The 15,788-nt window shown below is 36.1% G+C and overlaps 1 non-coding gene across 1 annotated transcript; it reads right to left on the bottom strand.

The window, feature by feature from the left end:
- Positions 1-7,694: 7,694 nt before the first annotated feature.
- LOC131244806 (small nucleolar RNA R71) lies at positions 7,695-7,801 on the bottom strand. Its single transcript, XR_009170580.1, has one exon. It is a non-coding gene; the product is annotated as a small nucleolar RNA R71 (small nucleolar RNA).
- Between the last annotated feature and the right edge of the window lie 7,987 nt (positions 7,802-15,788).

Below are 15,788 nucleotides of genomic sequence, written 5' to 3'. Positions count from 1 at the left end.
CTCGTCACCAATTAATGCATGCCTTTCATACCTTTATTACCACAGTTCGGCTCGTTACCTCATTGCGGTATCTAGGTATGCTCGAGGTCACTACAAAGGGCTCGTCACCAATCAATGTAGGCCGACAGCACGAATATAGTGTCCCATACCACCATAATCGGCTCACGAGTTTAGTTGCTCACTGGTCACTACGGGGAGGCTCGTCACCCCAGCGTAGGCCGACAGCTCGACCACGATGTCCCATACCACCATGTCCGGCTCATGAGTCTTAGCGGATCAAGGTCCCATAGTTATTAGGATTTCACTGGTAAGTTCGGTACCCTAGATTCAAGCAGTAGCGTCCATACATGGTGAACATACATCGGACAATCGGGTTACTTGACGAACTCGACTAGCACGAGTACACGTTGGGTTGAATGACATAGAGTGCGCAAGCACTCCGCGTGGCCAAACCACTGCCGTCAACTCTAATACGACTCGGGTTCGTCTAATACGTCCTACATAGCGAAAGCAACCTCAGCCACGATCATGGAGCAGATTACCGATTTCCTGGACTAATGCATAGTCCCAAACACATTACACTACAACAGATATATGAATTGAATGTAGAACAGTAAAGGAAACCACAACTCAAATCATGGTACATAAGCACTTGAGGAATATCAACTTAACATAAATGTAAGCATAAGTAATGCTTGAAATTAAATAACAAGGAATGTAACTTCCATAAAGGAAAACATACACACTAGTGGGAGAGTTGAGAATAGCTTCTCAACGCCCATACTAGATTGAAATATCACACTTTAGATCATTCAGACATTTCTACAAACACTTAGAATACATAATACAACATATATGACATATGTTGAAATACAAGCATTTGGACAATTCCTTTTACCAAGGAGTTGTCACACATACATCTAGCATACATACACGACAAATAATCATGGCAAACACGAGTGCATATTTTATACATATACGGTACTTTATACATACACACAGAATATACAAATCTCAATATAACACATACATATCAGGAATACAAAGTAAACATAACATTTGGCATGTGAAATCTCATTCATAACAAGAATAAATCATTCACTGGCATTGAAAGCCTTGAAAACCATAACCTATAGACTTAAAGTCCGCACCTTAAGCCAGAAAAGAAACACCGAACTGATTTAGACGAGTTGTCTTCGTCAACGGCGATGGAATACCTTAAAGTAAGGATAGAAATGAGATACAACAACACCAAGACTAATCTAAGCTCTAACACAGATTAGGGTTAGGTTAACTTACCCCAAGATGAACTCAGAATCGTCAGAATAACGATCCAAAGTGAAGGTTCAAAGCTGCAGAAGAATAGGAAAGAATCTAAGATGATTCACCAACTTCTCTCTCACTCTCTCTCTTTTCCACTCTCTTTCCAAGCTAGAGTTAGAGAAAATTCGTATGGAAAAGAGAGCTAGGGTTTAAGGACTATAAATAGGCCTCATATTGATGAAAATAACCCCAGGGCCAAGGTATACTTAAGGTATAACCAAAACTTGACTCTTATGATCCAATGAAGCACTTCTGGTGGGCCTATAATCACGAAAGGTCGGACTTAAGCTCATTGACCATGGATCCAGGTCAGGCTGAGTTTTCGTACCGACCGGCTCTTCAGATCAGCCGTGGCGGACCACACTCAAATCAGCGGTCACGGAATCTCGATCAGGTCCACAAGCACAAGGATATGCCTGGGCCACCTTCTCTGATCAGAGGGTGAAATTGGGTCAGAATCCAACGGTCAGATAGCTTAAAATCATCGCGCAAGCGACATGACTCAGATTTCATAAAAGCTTATTAAATTTCCAACCGTTCTCACACTCTTCACTCCGAACTCAAACAAATCGACCCAGAACATCACATGGACTTGATTTTTGAGGTGATGGTCAAGCCCAACATGGTGATCGCAACAGCCTAAGATCATCGCTAGCGAACTTTCGACGAGCAGTCCAGGTTCGATCCAGAACTTCCAAAAATTTTCCAGAACAACTGGATTTAGCGATGGATCCCAGATTTCAGAGCAACATAGCGCTAACTAATCTACAAGTTTTGAGCCATGCAGATACCATTTAAAGTGATTGATGCGAATTTCACAAGCAATCGAGTATAGCGCTAATTACCCCAAAAACAACTACTTAAGGAAAAATAACACAATTTCCAAGGTCGTTACAAGAAGTCTATAAGCTTTACTATTTTGTGCATACCCTACGAAGGTGCACTTAATAGCTCTGGGTCATAATTTAGTTCTTTTTAGATCAAGGGTTCTGCAATATGCAAGACACCCACACACTTTCAGATATCCTAGGTTAGATTTTCTTTATCTCCATGTTTCATATGAAGATATTTTATATTTTTTAGATGGAATTTTGTTTAGTATATGACACACTGCAAGCAGTGCCTCACCTCATAGACTTAGTGGCAACTTTACTCTTATTAGCATTAAGTTGACCATCTCAACTAATGTTCTGTTCTTTCTTTCAGCTATTCTGTTTTGTTGATGTGTGTATGGCGTAGTACATTGATGTATTAGTACATGTTCTTCACAGAAGTTATCGAATTTCTTAGAGAAATATTCTCCTCCTCTATCGTTACAAAGAATTGTTATCTTCTTATTTAGTTGATTCTCCACTGTTGCTTTATATATTTTAAATATGTTCAATGATTTATCTTTGCTCTTTAATAGATAAACATACACATATCTAGAGTAATCATCAATAAAGGTTATGAAGTACCGTTTACCTCTACGAGTAAGAATGCTGTTTAACTCACAAATATCACTGTACACAAGATCCAATACCTGAGATGATCTTTCAACACTTGGAAAAGATTTTTTCATCATTTTGGATCATATGCACACTTTACATTTATCGGTTTCATTATCTGTATATGATATTAAACCATTATTAGCCATGAACTTCAAGGTACTATACCCTATATGGGCTAGTCTATCATGCTACAATCTAACAGATTCAACCATATACGCAGAAATGCTACTTTCATTCAGAGAAAACTTGACCATCCCGTTACAAGCATATCCCTTTCCGACAAAATTCTCATTCTTGGACAGAATCAGTTTTCTTGATTTGTACGTCACCCTTATCCCTGGTTTACCTAAAAGGTCCCTAGAAACTAAGTTTCGCCTCATGTCTGGGATGTGCAAGACATTTATTAGAATCACTTTCTTTCAAGTGGTAAATATTAGTTCAATTGTTCCTTTGCTAATAACCTTCAATCGAACTTCATTACCCATTTGGACTTCTTGACCATCGGTCAATTTCTCATAGGTTTTGAAGGCTGATATATTGTAGCACACATGTATGGTAGCAACAATATCATACCAATAACCAGGAACCTTTCCTTGGATAGTATTCACCTCAGTGATCATGACAACAATATTGCCTTCTTCTATCGCACTTGGCTCTTTTTTAGACTTGCGATATCGGCATATTCGAGCATAGTGCACGGTTTTTCCACAGATATAGAATGGGCCTTTGAACTTTCCGTTCTTCTTTTAGGTGGTTTTCTTGAATTTTCCTTTATTGGGATTTAGGAAATCGTCCGTCTCAGGATTCTTGTTATTAGTATTATTTACTGCATGTACCTTGGACGAGGTATTCTCGTTGTCATTCTTTTTGTCGCGATTACGGGATTCTTCCTCAATTCGAAGATTTTTCTAGATTTGTTCCAGTGTATAGTTCTCAGTCTTATGCAGCAACTTCTTTTTAGTCTTTCCACATCGGTGGCAGTTTAATGATTATTGCCCCAACTTGGAATGATTTAGGAAGATCAATTTTGATAGCTTTAATTTTGTTTACTATTAGCTACAATTCTTGAATTTGGAGTAGCAGCGGTTTTTTATTTACCATGTTGAAGTCAAAATACCTGGTGATAAGGAATTTGTTGGTACATTCTTCTTCAGTCTTGTATTTGAACTCTAGAGCGGCTCAGATTTCCTTTGCTGATGATGTCTGTTGGTACAGATCGTACAAGCGATCGGAGATTGCGTTTAGAATATATCCTCGACACAAGAGTTCATCTTCAGCTCGTTTGGTGCAGCAGCTATTTGTTCAGTTGTGCCTTCTTCAGTTGCTTCAGGTAATAACTGAAGATTATGACTTAAGATGTGGAAGATCTTCAGCGCAGTCAGAAGAAATTTGAGCTTGTCTTGCCATCTTGTGAAATTGGTTCCATCAAACCGGTCAAGACGAATCAAGTCTTGATTTATCAACTTGATAGATGATACACTGTCGGCTTCCATCAAATAGCGCTTTAAGATTGTTGGTTAAAATTTACAAAATAATATTTTTTCTATAAAATATGGAATCTGCAAAATACAAGTTGATCTGAAATAAAGACATGCTGAAGCACGTCTGGGACGCTGTCCTTAAAGCGTTATTTACCCCTACTCAAGTGAATTGAGTATGTTGATAAGTTACAAGCAAACCACTTCTAAGATACGACGAGCCTAATGTGGGTGTGCATTCAGCAAACACAAAGGCCTACTACTAGAACTCTGTTACACACAGTCTGACAGAAATACAAAAAAGAAAATCCCAAAAAAAGAAAAAGAGAGAAGAAGATGTCTATAAGTAAGACCACTGCACTGGTCTGTTCTTCTTGTTCTTCAGCTATTGGTTCAATTGAACTGTTTTAGATCACACTGCTGGTCTGTTCTTCAAGCAATGGTTCAACCTTACTGTCTTGCTGGAGTCACTGGAGTATAAGAGAGGAACGACTATCTCAGTTCGTATGGGTCTACTGGAGTGGTATGAGAGATTATTTGGAAACCCATCCAGGCCTTGTTTATATATGCTGTGGTGGCTGGAGGTTATGGTTAAGGAAAATAAATCCCATTGACCGTTTTCTAACTGTTGAAGAAAACTAACCGTTTATGACCGTTTTCTGCCTATTGTGCATGAGCCATAACCACTACTGCATGCTGACTGTTGTGAGATAGTGGCTAACTGTTTTCTAGTTGTTAGGCTAGCCATGCAGCAGTTACAGCATGGTTTTTGTACTAATGGCACAACTGTTACACTTCTGTTACAACAGTCATATTCAACGCTTGTTGAGACTCAAATATTGCATAATTTTGCCTATTTACATCTTGGTTTTATGAACATGAATCAACTTAATGTTCTAATTTACTCATGTATGCGTTGCAAGGTGAATTTAAGAACTTGGATTGAAAAGGGGTGTTAAAAAACATGAATTTGATGCTCAAGAATCACCAAGGCAAGGGATGGATCTTAGGAAACCAAGATTTAAGAATTCACATGCCAAAGATCCAAGAAAACCAAGTGAGGAATGAAAAGAATCGAAGATTTAAAGTGAAGAATCCTAAAATCGTCCTGAAAAAGTGTATTCTGAAGCTGTGAAGTTTATTTTGGAAAACTACGCAGCAGGAAGTCTATTTTAAATGAACTATACAGCGAGAAGTCTATTTTAGAAAAATACGTATATTTGAGGCATTTTCTAGGGTTTTTTAACTTTGTACGAAAATTGGAGTTCCCTACTTATAAATAGGGCTTCTTAGGGCATTCTTAAACATCATTCAAGGCATCCCAAAGTAAAATTTAGGGTTTTTAAAGAGTTTTTAGTTTTATTAAAGTTTTATAAGTTGTTTTTTTTAAAGATCTTTTCTATTTGCATTTTTTTCTTCTTTTTTTTCTTGTTGCTTTTTATTTCTGCAATTTAATTATGTTTTTCTAAGTTCCTTCTAGTCCAAGCTAGAAGGGAAGCACATGGGTTTAACAATTTTTTAAGATCATGATGATTGATTGTTTTAATGATGAGAAGAATGATGTATGCATATTATCTATTATTTAGGTTTTGCTTTTTATCTTCTTGTAAGATTCATATGTTTCCATCATATGAGATCCACATTAATGGATAGGCTTACCTTAGATCAATCAGATTTCCTATATAGGAGAGGTTCTCAACCTATTATATTTCTTTGATATTCATTATTCTATAGATATTGAACACTTAAAATCACTGGCACTTGAGAATATATGTCAATGGTGCAAATTCATTATTTTCTAATCTTCTATATCATTTATTAAAATATTTAAACTATTTTATTTTTCAATTAGGCTGACCATAGTGCTCAGATCTTAGTTGTGTTATCTAAGTCATTATGATTTTGGAACATTAACTTATGTGTGGAACTTTGAAGCTTGGGTGTTATTTTATTTAGTTGAATTACATCCATTCAAAAATCCCAAAATCAAATCATAAGATTAATTTTTATTACTTAGTTTGTTTTGCATTTGATTTTTTCCTTCTCGTAATTCATCTCCCTGTGGGATCGACCCTGTATTCACAGGATATTACTTACGAACCTCTGCACTTGGAGGCAAGCAATCAAGTTTTTGACGTTGTTGCCGGGGAGAGACTGAGATAGATCAGATCTGTGCAAGATAGTTAAGATAAGTTTTCTTCTAAGGTAAGTTCTCTTCTAAACCCTCCAGATTTTCTGTAGATTTTTTTTTATCTTTTCTTTTTCTTTGAAAATAAATTCAGTTAAATCTTTCAAGCACTAACTGCGACATAAGGTTGCCTTGCTTGGGATTTTATCACCCAAGTGCTATGGTTGTCCTACGATTGTTGTTTGATCACAAAGATCATTTGCTGAATCTATTTTTCAGATTAACATAGTTTATTTTTTTCATTATTTTATTTTATTTTTATTTATTTTGTTTTATGGATTGAATCCTTATGGTCGGCTTTGTCGATTAGGTTGTTGATTTATTTTACTTTGTGAATTGAACCCTTATGGTCGGCTCTACCACCTGGGTTGTTGATTTATCTTGCTCTGTGGATTGAACCCTCATGGTCGGCCCTACCACCTAGGTTGTTGATTTATTTTGCTTTGTGAATTGAACCCTCATGGTCAGCCCTGCTGCATGGGTTGTTGATTTATTTTACTTTGTGGATTGAACCCTCATGGTTGGCCCTGCCGCCTGGGTTGTTGATTTAAGTTTTTATTTTTATTTTAAGTATCATACTTGCTATTTAAATTAGTGGTATTTGTTGTGTGGTGTAGATGGTTTATATTCTGTTAGAGTAGGGATCAAAACAATTGACTCTCCTCTGAAGGGGGACTAGTTCCAGGCTTTGATCATTCACTTAAAAGAGGCACTCAACATCACTTGGATTCCACGGCAGACCCAGTTGATAATCTAAATCCAAATCTGCCAGATCCAACTATAAATCAAAATAGAGAAAATCAACATAATCCTCCTCTTGAGGATGAAAATGAAGTTCATAGGAATGTGTTAAACCAACTACGGACTTTACGTGGACATTTACACCCTGAGAGATCAACTTTACCATCTTGCATAGTGTTCCCTGCTTACACAGGGAACATTGATTTTAAACCAGGTGTGATTCAATTGATTCCTAAATTTCATGACTTAGATTCTGAAAGCCACTACTTGCACCTCAATGACTTTGAGAAAGTAATTGCAACGTTACAATTAAATAATGGCAATGGGGATGTACTTAGGCTTAGGTTATTCTCATTTTCTTTAAAGGATCGGGCCAAAGCATGACTCAACTCTCTAAGACCTAATATCATCACTTCATGGCAAGCCTTAAGTAGAGAGTTTTTAAAAAAATTCTTTCCCGAGCACAAAACAAATGCACTAAAACAAAAAATCATGTCATTCTTACAAAAGGGGAATGAACTATTTTTTCAAGCTTGGGAGCGCTTCAAAGACATTCTAATTACTTGTCCACATCATGGTTATGAACCATGGCATGTGATTGATGCTTTCCGAAAGAGGCTCACCATGGATACCCGTCAGTTCATAGAGATGATGTGTGGTGGAACCTTTCTTGACAAAGATCATAATGAGGCTTGGGATTGTATAAATATGTTAGCAAAGAATACGCAGACATGGAATGTCTCTGCTAAATCAGACTAAACTAGACCCATTCCTATAGAGAAAGCGGGAATGTATGTCCTAAGAGAGGAAGACGACGTTAATGCAAAATTCGCTGCATTGGCTAGAAAGGTCGAAGCCTTGGAAATTAGAAAGGTTGATATAGTTAAAGCAAACACTTCCTTAGGTAATTTTTATAGCATTTGTGGTGGTACAGACTATGACACAAAGGATTGTCCAATAATCTCAGTTGTACAAAATATCACGCATGAGCATGATCAAGCAAATACTAAAAATAATTACCACAGGTCAGTTATGCAACCAATGGGAAACACGTATAATCTAAATTGGCATAACCATCCTAATCTTAGTTGAAGGAATAGACCACAAATTAATGCGTCCAATGCACCTCAAATGCCTCCACAAAATAATTTCTTTGGGGCACCTAACAATGCACTATATGTGCCCCCACCAAAGCGATTATCTGTGGAAGATGCATTGACCGCATTCATGAACTCTTAGGCTTAAATGAATCAGTCTCTAATCCAATCAAATCAAGAATTAAAACCAGTTGTGGCTCGGATTGAGACTCAACTAAATGCTAGGGAAAAAGGCACCCTTCCTTTTCAACCTGTGCCAAACCCTAGAAATACACATTTCATTGAAGACTTAAATCCAAGTGAGCTACGTCATGAACAACCTAAGGCCATATTACCTTGAGAAGTGGAAAAGAGGTCGATAACAAGATAATGCAACAGGTAGAAATACCAGAGGATGAGCCATTGTCTCAAGAAAATGATGAACCGGCTATGGTTCAAGAGCCGCAACAGCAAAAAGATAAAGAGACTAAGTCATATGAGCCTACAGTTCCATTCCCATCTAGACTTCGGAATCCGACTGTCCCCATGAAATATCAAGAGGTGTTGGATGTGCTCCAAAAGGTTACTGTCAATATTCCTCTGCTTGATGCCATTAGACAAATTCAATCATATGCTAAATATCTCAAGGACTTGTGCACTGTAAAGAGAAAATTAAATGTGCACAAAAAGACCTTCCTTATTGAGAAAGTGAGCGCTATCATTCAACAAAGGGCTGTACCAAAATACAAAGACCCGGGAAGTCCTACTATTCCTTGCATTATTGAAAATTTTCAAATTGAGCATGCTTTGCTAGATTTGGGTGCAAGTGTTAACTTAGTACCTTATTCAGTTTACAAACAAATGGGGTTAGGTGAGCTTAAACCAACCACGATTACACTCCAACTCGCTGACCGCTCTATTAAGGTACCAAGGGAAATTTTAGAGGACGTGCTAGTCCAAGTAGAGAAATTCTACTTCCCCATGAATTTTATTGTACTAGACACTGAACCATGTGTAAATGCTAGTGCTCAAGTTCCCATCATTTTAGGCGGCCCATTCCTAACAACTTCAAATGCAATCATAAATTGCAGGAATGGAATGATGAACTTGTCTTTTGGTAACATGACTCTAGAGCTAAATATTTTCAATCTATATAAGTAGCTCATTGATAATAATGAAATCCATGAGCTGAATTTCATAGACTGCTTGATAGAAGAAGAGGAATTGGAATCTAGTCTGACTGACGAATTGATTCAAGTAATTTGGGACTTGAAAAATTCTGATTTAGAAAAAGTGCTTGCTGAAATTTTTGATGATAATGAGAGCACTACCACCCAGGACATTGGTATGTACCAATAGAGACCACGCACTCAAATCCTATCTATTGAGGACTTGCGACCTCTGCCATCACCAACCAATATTTTAAAGCTTGATTTAAAACCACTACCAAATGAGCTTAAGTATGTATACTTAGGTGAAAATAAAACTTATCCTGTGGTAATCTCTTCATTTTTAGACAAGGATGAAGAGATTAAATTAGTGAAAGTTCTAAGGGACCACAAAAGAGCCTTAGGCTGGACCATTTCTGACATCAAGGGTATAAGCCCTTCTATATGCACCCATCGGATCCACCTCGATGAGGACGCCAAACCAATTAGACAACCTTAAAGGCGTCTCAATCCAAACATGATGAAATTTGTAAAAAATGAGGTAATCAAATTGTTGGATGTGAGAATCATCTACCCAATATCCGATAGTGTTTGGGTGAGTCCAACTCAAGTAGTCCCAAAGAAATCTGGAATAACTATTGTGCAGAATTCTAATAATGAACTCATACCAACACGTGTCACCACTGGTTGGCGTATTTGTATCGACTATAGAAAATTGAACCAGGTCACAAAGGATGACCATTTCTCTCTACATTTATTGATCAAGTTTTAGAGAGGGTAGCAGGTCACTTCTTTTATAGTTTTCTTGATGACTATTCTGGATATAACCAAATACAAATAGCCCTAGAAGACCAAGAGAAAACCACGTTCACTTATCCATTTGGCACGTTTACTTTTAAACGGATGCCATTTGGATTGTGTAATGCCCCAACAACTTTCCAACAGTGTATGTTAAGCATTTTTTCAAATATAGTTGGAAAGTTTCTTGAGGTTTTTATGGACGACTTCTCTGTATTTGGGAGTAGTTTTGAGGAATGCCTCAACAATTTATCTCTTGTCTTGTCTAGGTGTGAAGAGAAACACCTTATCTTAAATTGGGAGAAATATCATTTCATGGTTCAAAAGGGAATTGTTTTGGGCCATGTCATCTCCAAAAATGGAATCGTGGTAGATCACTCAAAACTCGACATTATAGCTAATCTACCTATCCCCCGAACTGTTAAAGATATTAGATCACTTATAGGGCATGCTGGTTTTTATACAAGATTCATCAATGACTTTAGTGCCATTACTAAACCCTTGACTAATCTTCTTCAAAAGGATATTCCCTTTAAGTGGACAGATGAGTGTGCAAGTGCCTTTAATAAAATTAAATCATCCCTTCCCACTACACCTATCATGCATCCACTAGATTGGACACTTCCTTTTGAACTAATGTGTGATACAAGTGATTATACCATAGGGGCTGTTTTGGGTCAAAGGAAAGATAAACGGCCCTACGTTATTCACTATACGAGTAAAGCTCTAAACTCGGCTCAAGTGAACTACTCAACAACTGAAAAAGAGTTACTTGTGGTAGTTTTTGCTTTGAATAAGTTTAGGTCCTATTTGTTGGGATCCAAAGTGGTCATTTTCACGGATCACTTGGCTTTGAAATATTTGTTATCTAAGAAGGATGCAAAGCCAAGACTTTTGAGATGGATCCTCCTGCTCCAAGAATTTGACTTAGAGATAAAAGATAAGAAAGGAGTAGAAAACGTAGTGGCCGATTACCTTTCTAGATTGGTGTTAGATGATTCCACCAAGGAGATGCATATCTAGGACACTTTTCCTGATGAACAATTATTTGCGATCTCCAAATTGCCTTGGTATACAGATATAGTAAACTATCTTGTAACAGGAAAAATGACATATCATTGAAAGTCATAAGATAAGAAGTGTTTTGAAACCGAGGTTACGAACTTCTTCTTGGATGACCCGCATTTATATAAATATGAGACTGATCAAATTTTTAGACGTTGTGTCCCAGAGGATGAAGTTCAGAGTATTATTTCTTTTTGCCACATGGAAGCATGTGGTGACCATTTTTCTGCTAAGAAAACCACTGCAAAAATTCTGCAGTGTGGTCTTTACTGGCCCACCATGTTTAAAGACACTCATGCTTTCTGTGTTGCTTGTGATAGATGTCACAGGTTGGGAAGAGTGTCCCGGCGCAACATGATGCCTTTATCCCCAATTTTACCATTGGAGATTTTTGATTGTTGGGGTATTGATTTTATGGGTCCATTTTCATCTTCTTTTTTGGATTTCTTTATATATTGGTTGGTGTGGATTATGTTTCAAAGTGGATTGAGGCAGTTTCAAGTAGGACCAATGACAACAAAGTGGTCATACGATTCCTCAAGGAAAATATTTTTGCTAGATTTGGAACTCCAAAGGCCATCATTAGTGATGGCGGGTCTCACTTTTGTAATAGGACATTTGATGAAGAAATATGACATCAAGTATAAAGTGAGCACCCCATACCACCCACAAACGAGTGGGCAAGCTAAGATTTCTAATCGGAAAATTAAACATATTTTAGAGAAAACTATAAGGCTAAATAGGAAGGATTGGTCCCTTAGACTATCCGACGCTTTATGGGCTTATAGGACTGCTTATAAGACCCCGATTGGAATGTCTCCATACATATTAGTGTATGGGAAGGCTTGCCACTTGCCTTTGGAATTGGAACATAGAGCCTACTGGGCAATAAAGAAATTAAACTTTGATATGGATCAAGCAAGTGGACAAAGGAAATTAGAGTTGAATGAATTAGAGGAGCTGATGAGAGATTCCTATGAAAATTCTAAAATCTACAAAGGGAGGACCAAAGCTTTCATGACAAAAATATCCTTAGGAAGAATTTTGAACCTCAACAAAAGGTCTTATTGTATAATTCCAGTTTCCAGTTCTTTCCGGGAAAGTTAAGATCAAGATGGACATGCCCCTTCATTGTGAATAATGTTTATACTCATGGGGCTGTTAAAATTGAGAATCCACGTAATGATAATGTGTATGAGGTTAATGGTCAGAGATTGAAGCCTTATGTGGAAAACTTTTATTTGGGAAAGGAATCATTCCCTCTTCATGAGCCAGAATATTCAGATTGATGCTCCTGGTCTGACAGATCATTTGTGTAGGATTTGTATCATATTCAATTTTTTTTTTTAGTGTCACATAACAGGTGAGTTTTTTATGGTAGGTACTATCTACCATTTCTTTTATTTTTATGTTCTCTGCATTACATTATCATTACATTGAGGACAATGTAGATTTTAGGTTGGGGGGTGTGGATAGTCATCTATGTGAAGGTTTTTTTTTTTTGGATTTCAGTTTATTTTATTATTATTTTTATTATTTTTAGGTTTCGGTTAGATTTAAGTTTATTTTTTTAGCTTTATGGGGAATTTTATTTTTTTTCAACATTTTCAAAATAATATTTTTATATACAAGAATGTGAACATGATGTTTTGCGAATTCCAAAGGCAAAATTAATACTTAGTCTAGGTTGATAGTAGTCAGAAATCTGATAACTGAAAATTATAGACCTGAGTTCAATTATCTAATCACTAGTTTAAAGTGAGTTGTAATTTGATGTACTGAATTCACAATACACCCTAGCTAACTAAGTGAGGAATATGATATGTGAACTAGAATAACAAATTTTGATTCAAACAAGGTTGAATGAACTAGTACCATTGATATATGTTTAAAAGAGAGAACATTGAAGAAAAAAGTGATGAAAAAAATAAAATTTTATTATACAGCATGAATGCAATGACTATAACAATTGTGTCAGTAATCCGGAGTAAGGATACCTAAGTATCCATTACTGTTACCATTACAAGTATGATACCTTACGTTATGAAGCAAACTCGGTGGGAATCTTCATCTAAGGGTGGTTTATAATAATGAGAATATGATGATAAAAGAAGAAATGTCATAAAAAATGATATAACTAGAGATTTCATATTCTTGGGATGATTGAAAGGAATTAGGATAGGGAACATACATATTTCTCAAAGTTAGAGTAGTGTCACGAGCACCTAAGTATATTGGATCATAACTATTCTAAATTTTGATTAGGTTTCTGAACTCAAGGATGTAATGGATTAGGGAATTAAGATTCTAACTAACTTCTAACTTAAGGTAAGTATTGTTTTGTTTAGGAATTCATATGATGAATGAAGGCATAATTGTATAAATTTTTGAGTGTTGAATTATTTTTCATGTTTTCAATGTTTATGGGTAACATTTCTGTAAACCCTCACGAGACTATAACTCGTCCACTAGGGGAAACCTAGAGGTTTAAAGGCTTGTTACATATGCTAAATGCAATCGAGATTACTTGCGAAAGTGGTGTAGTTAGAATTTTGTTTTCATTTTAATTTTGTTTCTAGAATTAATTTTTATTTTTATTTTTATTTTTCTTTGCTTATTTTGCTCGGGATATCACGACCCCATCCCTCCTAATACCTGTTGAGACTCAAATATTGCATAATTTTGCCCATTTACATCTTGGTTTTATGAATATGAATCAGCTTAATGTTCTAATTTACTCATGTATGTGTTACAAGATGAATTTAAGAGCTTGGATTGAAAAATGGTGCTAAAAAGCATGGATTTGATGCTCAAGAATCACTAAGGTAAGGGATGTATTTTAGGAGACAAAGATTGAAGAATTCACATGCCAAAGATCCAAGTAAACCAAGTGAGGAATGAAAAGAATCGAAGATTTGAAGTGAATAATCCTGAAATCGTCCTAAAAAAGTGTATTCTAAAGCTGTGAAGTTTATTTTGAAAAACTGCGCAGCAGGAAGTCTGTTTTAAACGAACTATGCAGTGAGAAGTCTATTTTAAAAAAATACGTATATTTCAGGCGTTTTCTAAGGTTTTTTAACTTTGTACAAAAATTGGAGTTCTCTACTTATAAATAGAGCTTCCTAGGGCATTCTTAAACATCATTCAAGGCATCCCAAAGCAAAATTTAGGATTTTTAAAGAGTTTTTAGTTTTATTAAAGCTTTATAAGTTTTTTTTTTTTACATCTTTTCTATTTACATTTTTTTCTTGTTGTTTTTTATTTCTGCAATTTAATTATGTTTTTCTAAGTTCCTTCTAGCCCAAGCTAGAAGGGAAGCACATGGGTTTAATAATTTTTTAAGATTATGATGATTGATTGTTTTAATGATGAGAAAAATGGTGTATGTGTGTTATCTATTATTTAGGTTTTGTTTTTTATCTTCTTGTAAGATCCATATGTTTCCATCATATGAGATCCACATTAATGGATAGGCTTACCCTATATCAATTAGATTTCCTAGATAGGAGAGGTTCTCAACCTGTTATATTTCTTTGATATTCATTATTCTATAGATATTGAATACTTAAAATCACTGACGCTTGAGAATATATGTCAATGGTGTAAATCCATTATTTTCTAATTTTTTATATCATTTATTAAAATATTTAAACTGTTTTATTTTCCGATTAGGCTGACCATAGTGTTCAGATCTTAGTTGTGTTATCCAAGTCATCATGATTTTGGAACATTAACTTATGTGTGGAACTTTGAAGTTTGGGTGTTATTTTATTTAGTTGAATTACATCCATTCAAAAATCCCAAAATCAAATCATCATATTAATTTTTATTACTCAGTTTGTTTTGCATTTGATTTTTTTCTTCTCGCAATTCATCTCCCCGTGGGATCGACCCTGTATTCACAGGATATTACTTACGAACCTCTGCACTTGGAGGTAAGCAATCAGTGCTTCTACGGCCACATTGTCTCACATGCCCACGCCCTCACACCGAGCCCGTGATCGAGCCCGCGGGTGTTCTGGAACACGCAAGTCCCATGGTCTATGGACTATGTGGGCAAATAATAAGGTACTCCACTGTTTTCATATAAATCAAGAAAACTTCTCTTCCATTTCCCAAATGAGACTATTCTCGAAACCTCCAAAAAGGATTTTTACAAAACTTTTATATATATTATATATATTTTATTTAAAATATATTTTATAAAATCACTTATTTTATAGCACAGGATCTACTTAGGTTTATTATTCAGTAGGTTTATTATTTGTACGTGGACAATCAACGTAACCAATCATGGTGGCCCACCTGTTCAATAGTTTCAATTGTCTCGTTCCGTTGGAGATGTATAAGCCTGCCACGGGAAGAACCACGTGAAAGGTTCCTTGCAATGGGAGTTATTAGATACTCTGACTGCATGTGAGGCTTGATACACAGGCACTTTGAAATAGCATATGTGGCAC

This window comes from Magnolia sinica, chromosome 4 (assembly GCF_029962835.1).
Source record: "Magnolia sinica isolate HGM2019 chromosome 4, MsV1, whole genome shotgun sequence".
Classification (NCBI taxonomy): Eukaryota; Viridiplantae; Streptophyta; class Magnoliopsida; order Magnoliales; family Magnoliaceae; genus Magnolia; species Magnolia sinica.
Note: the sequence above shows the minus strand (reverse complement) of the source record. Positions and strands in the feature narration are given on the sequence as shown.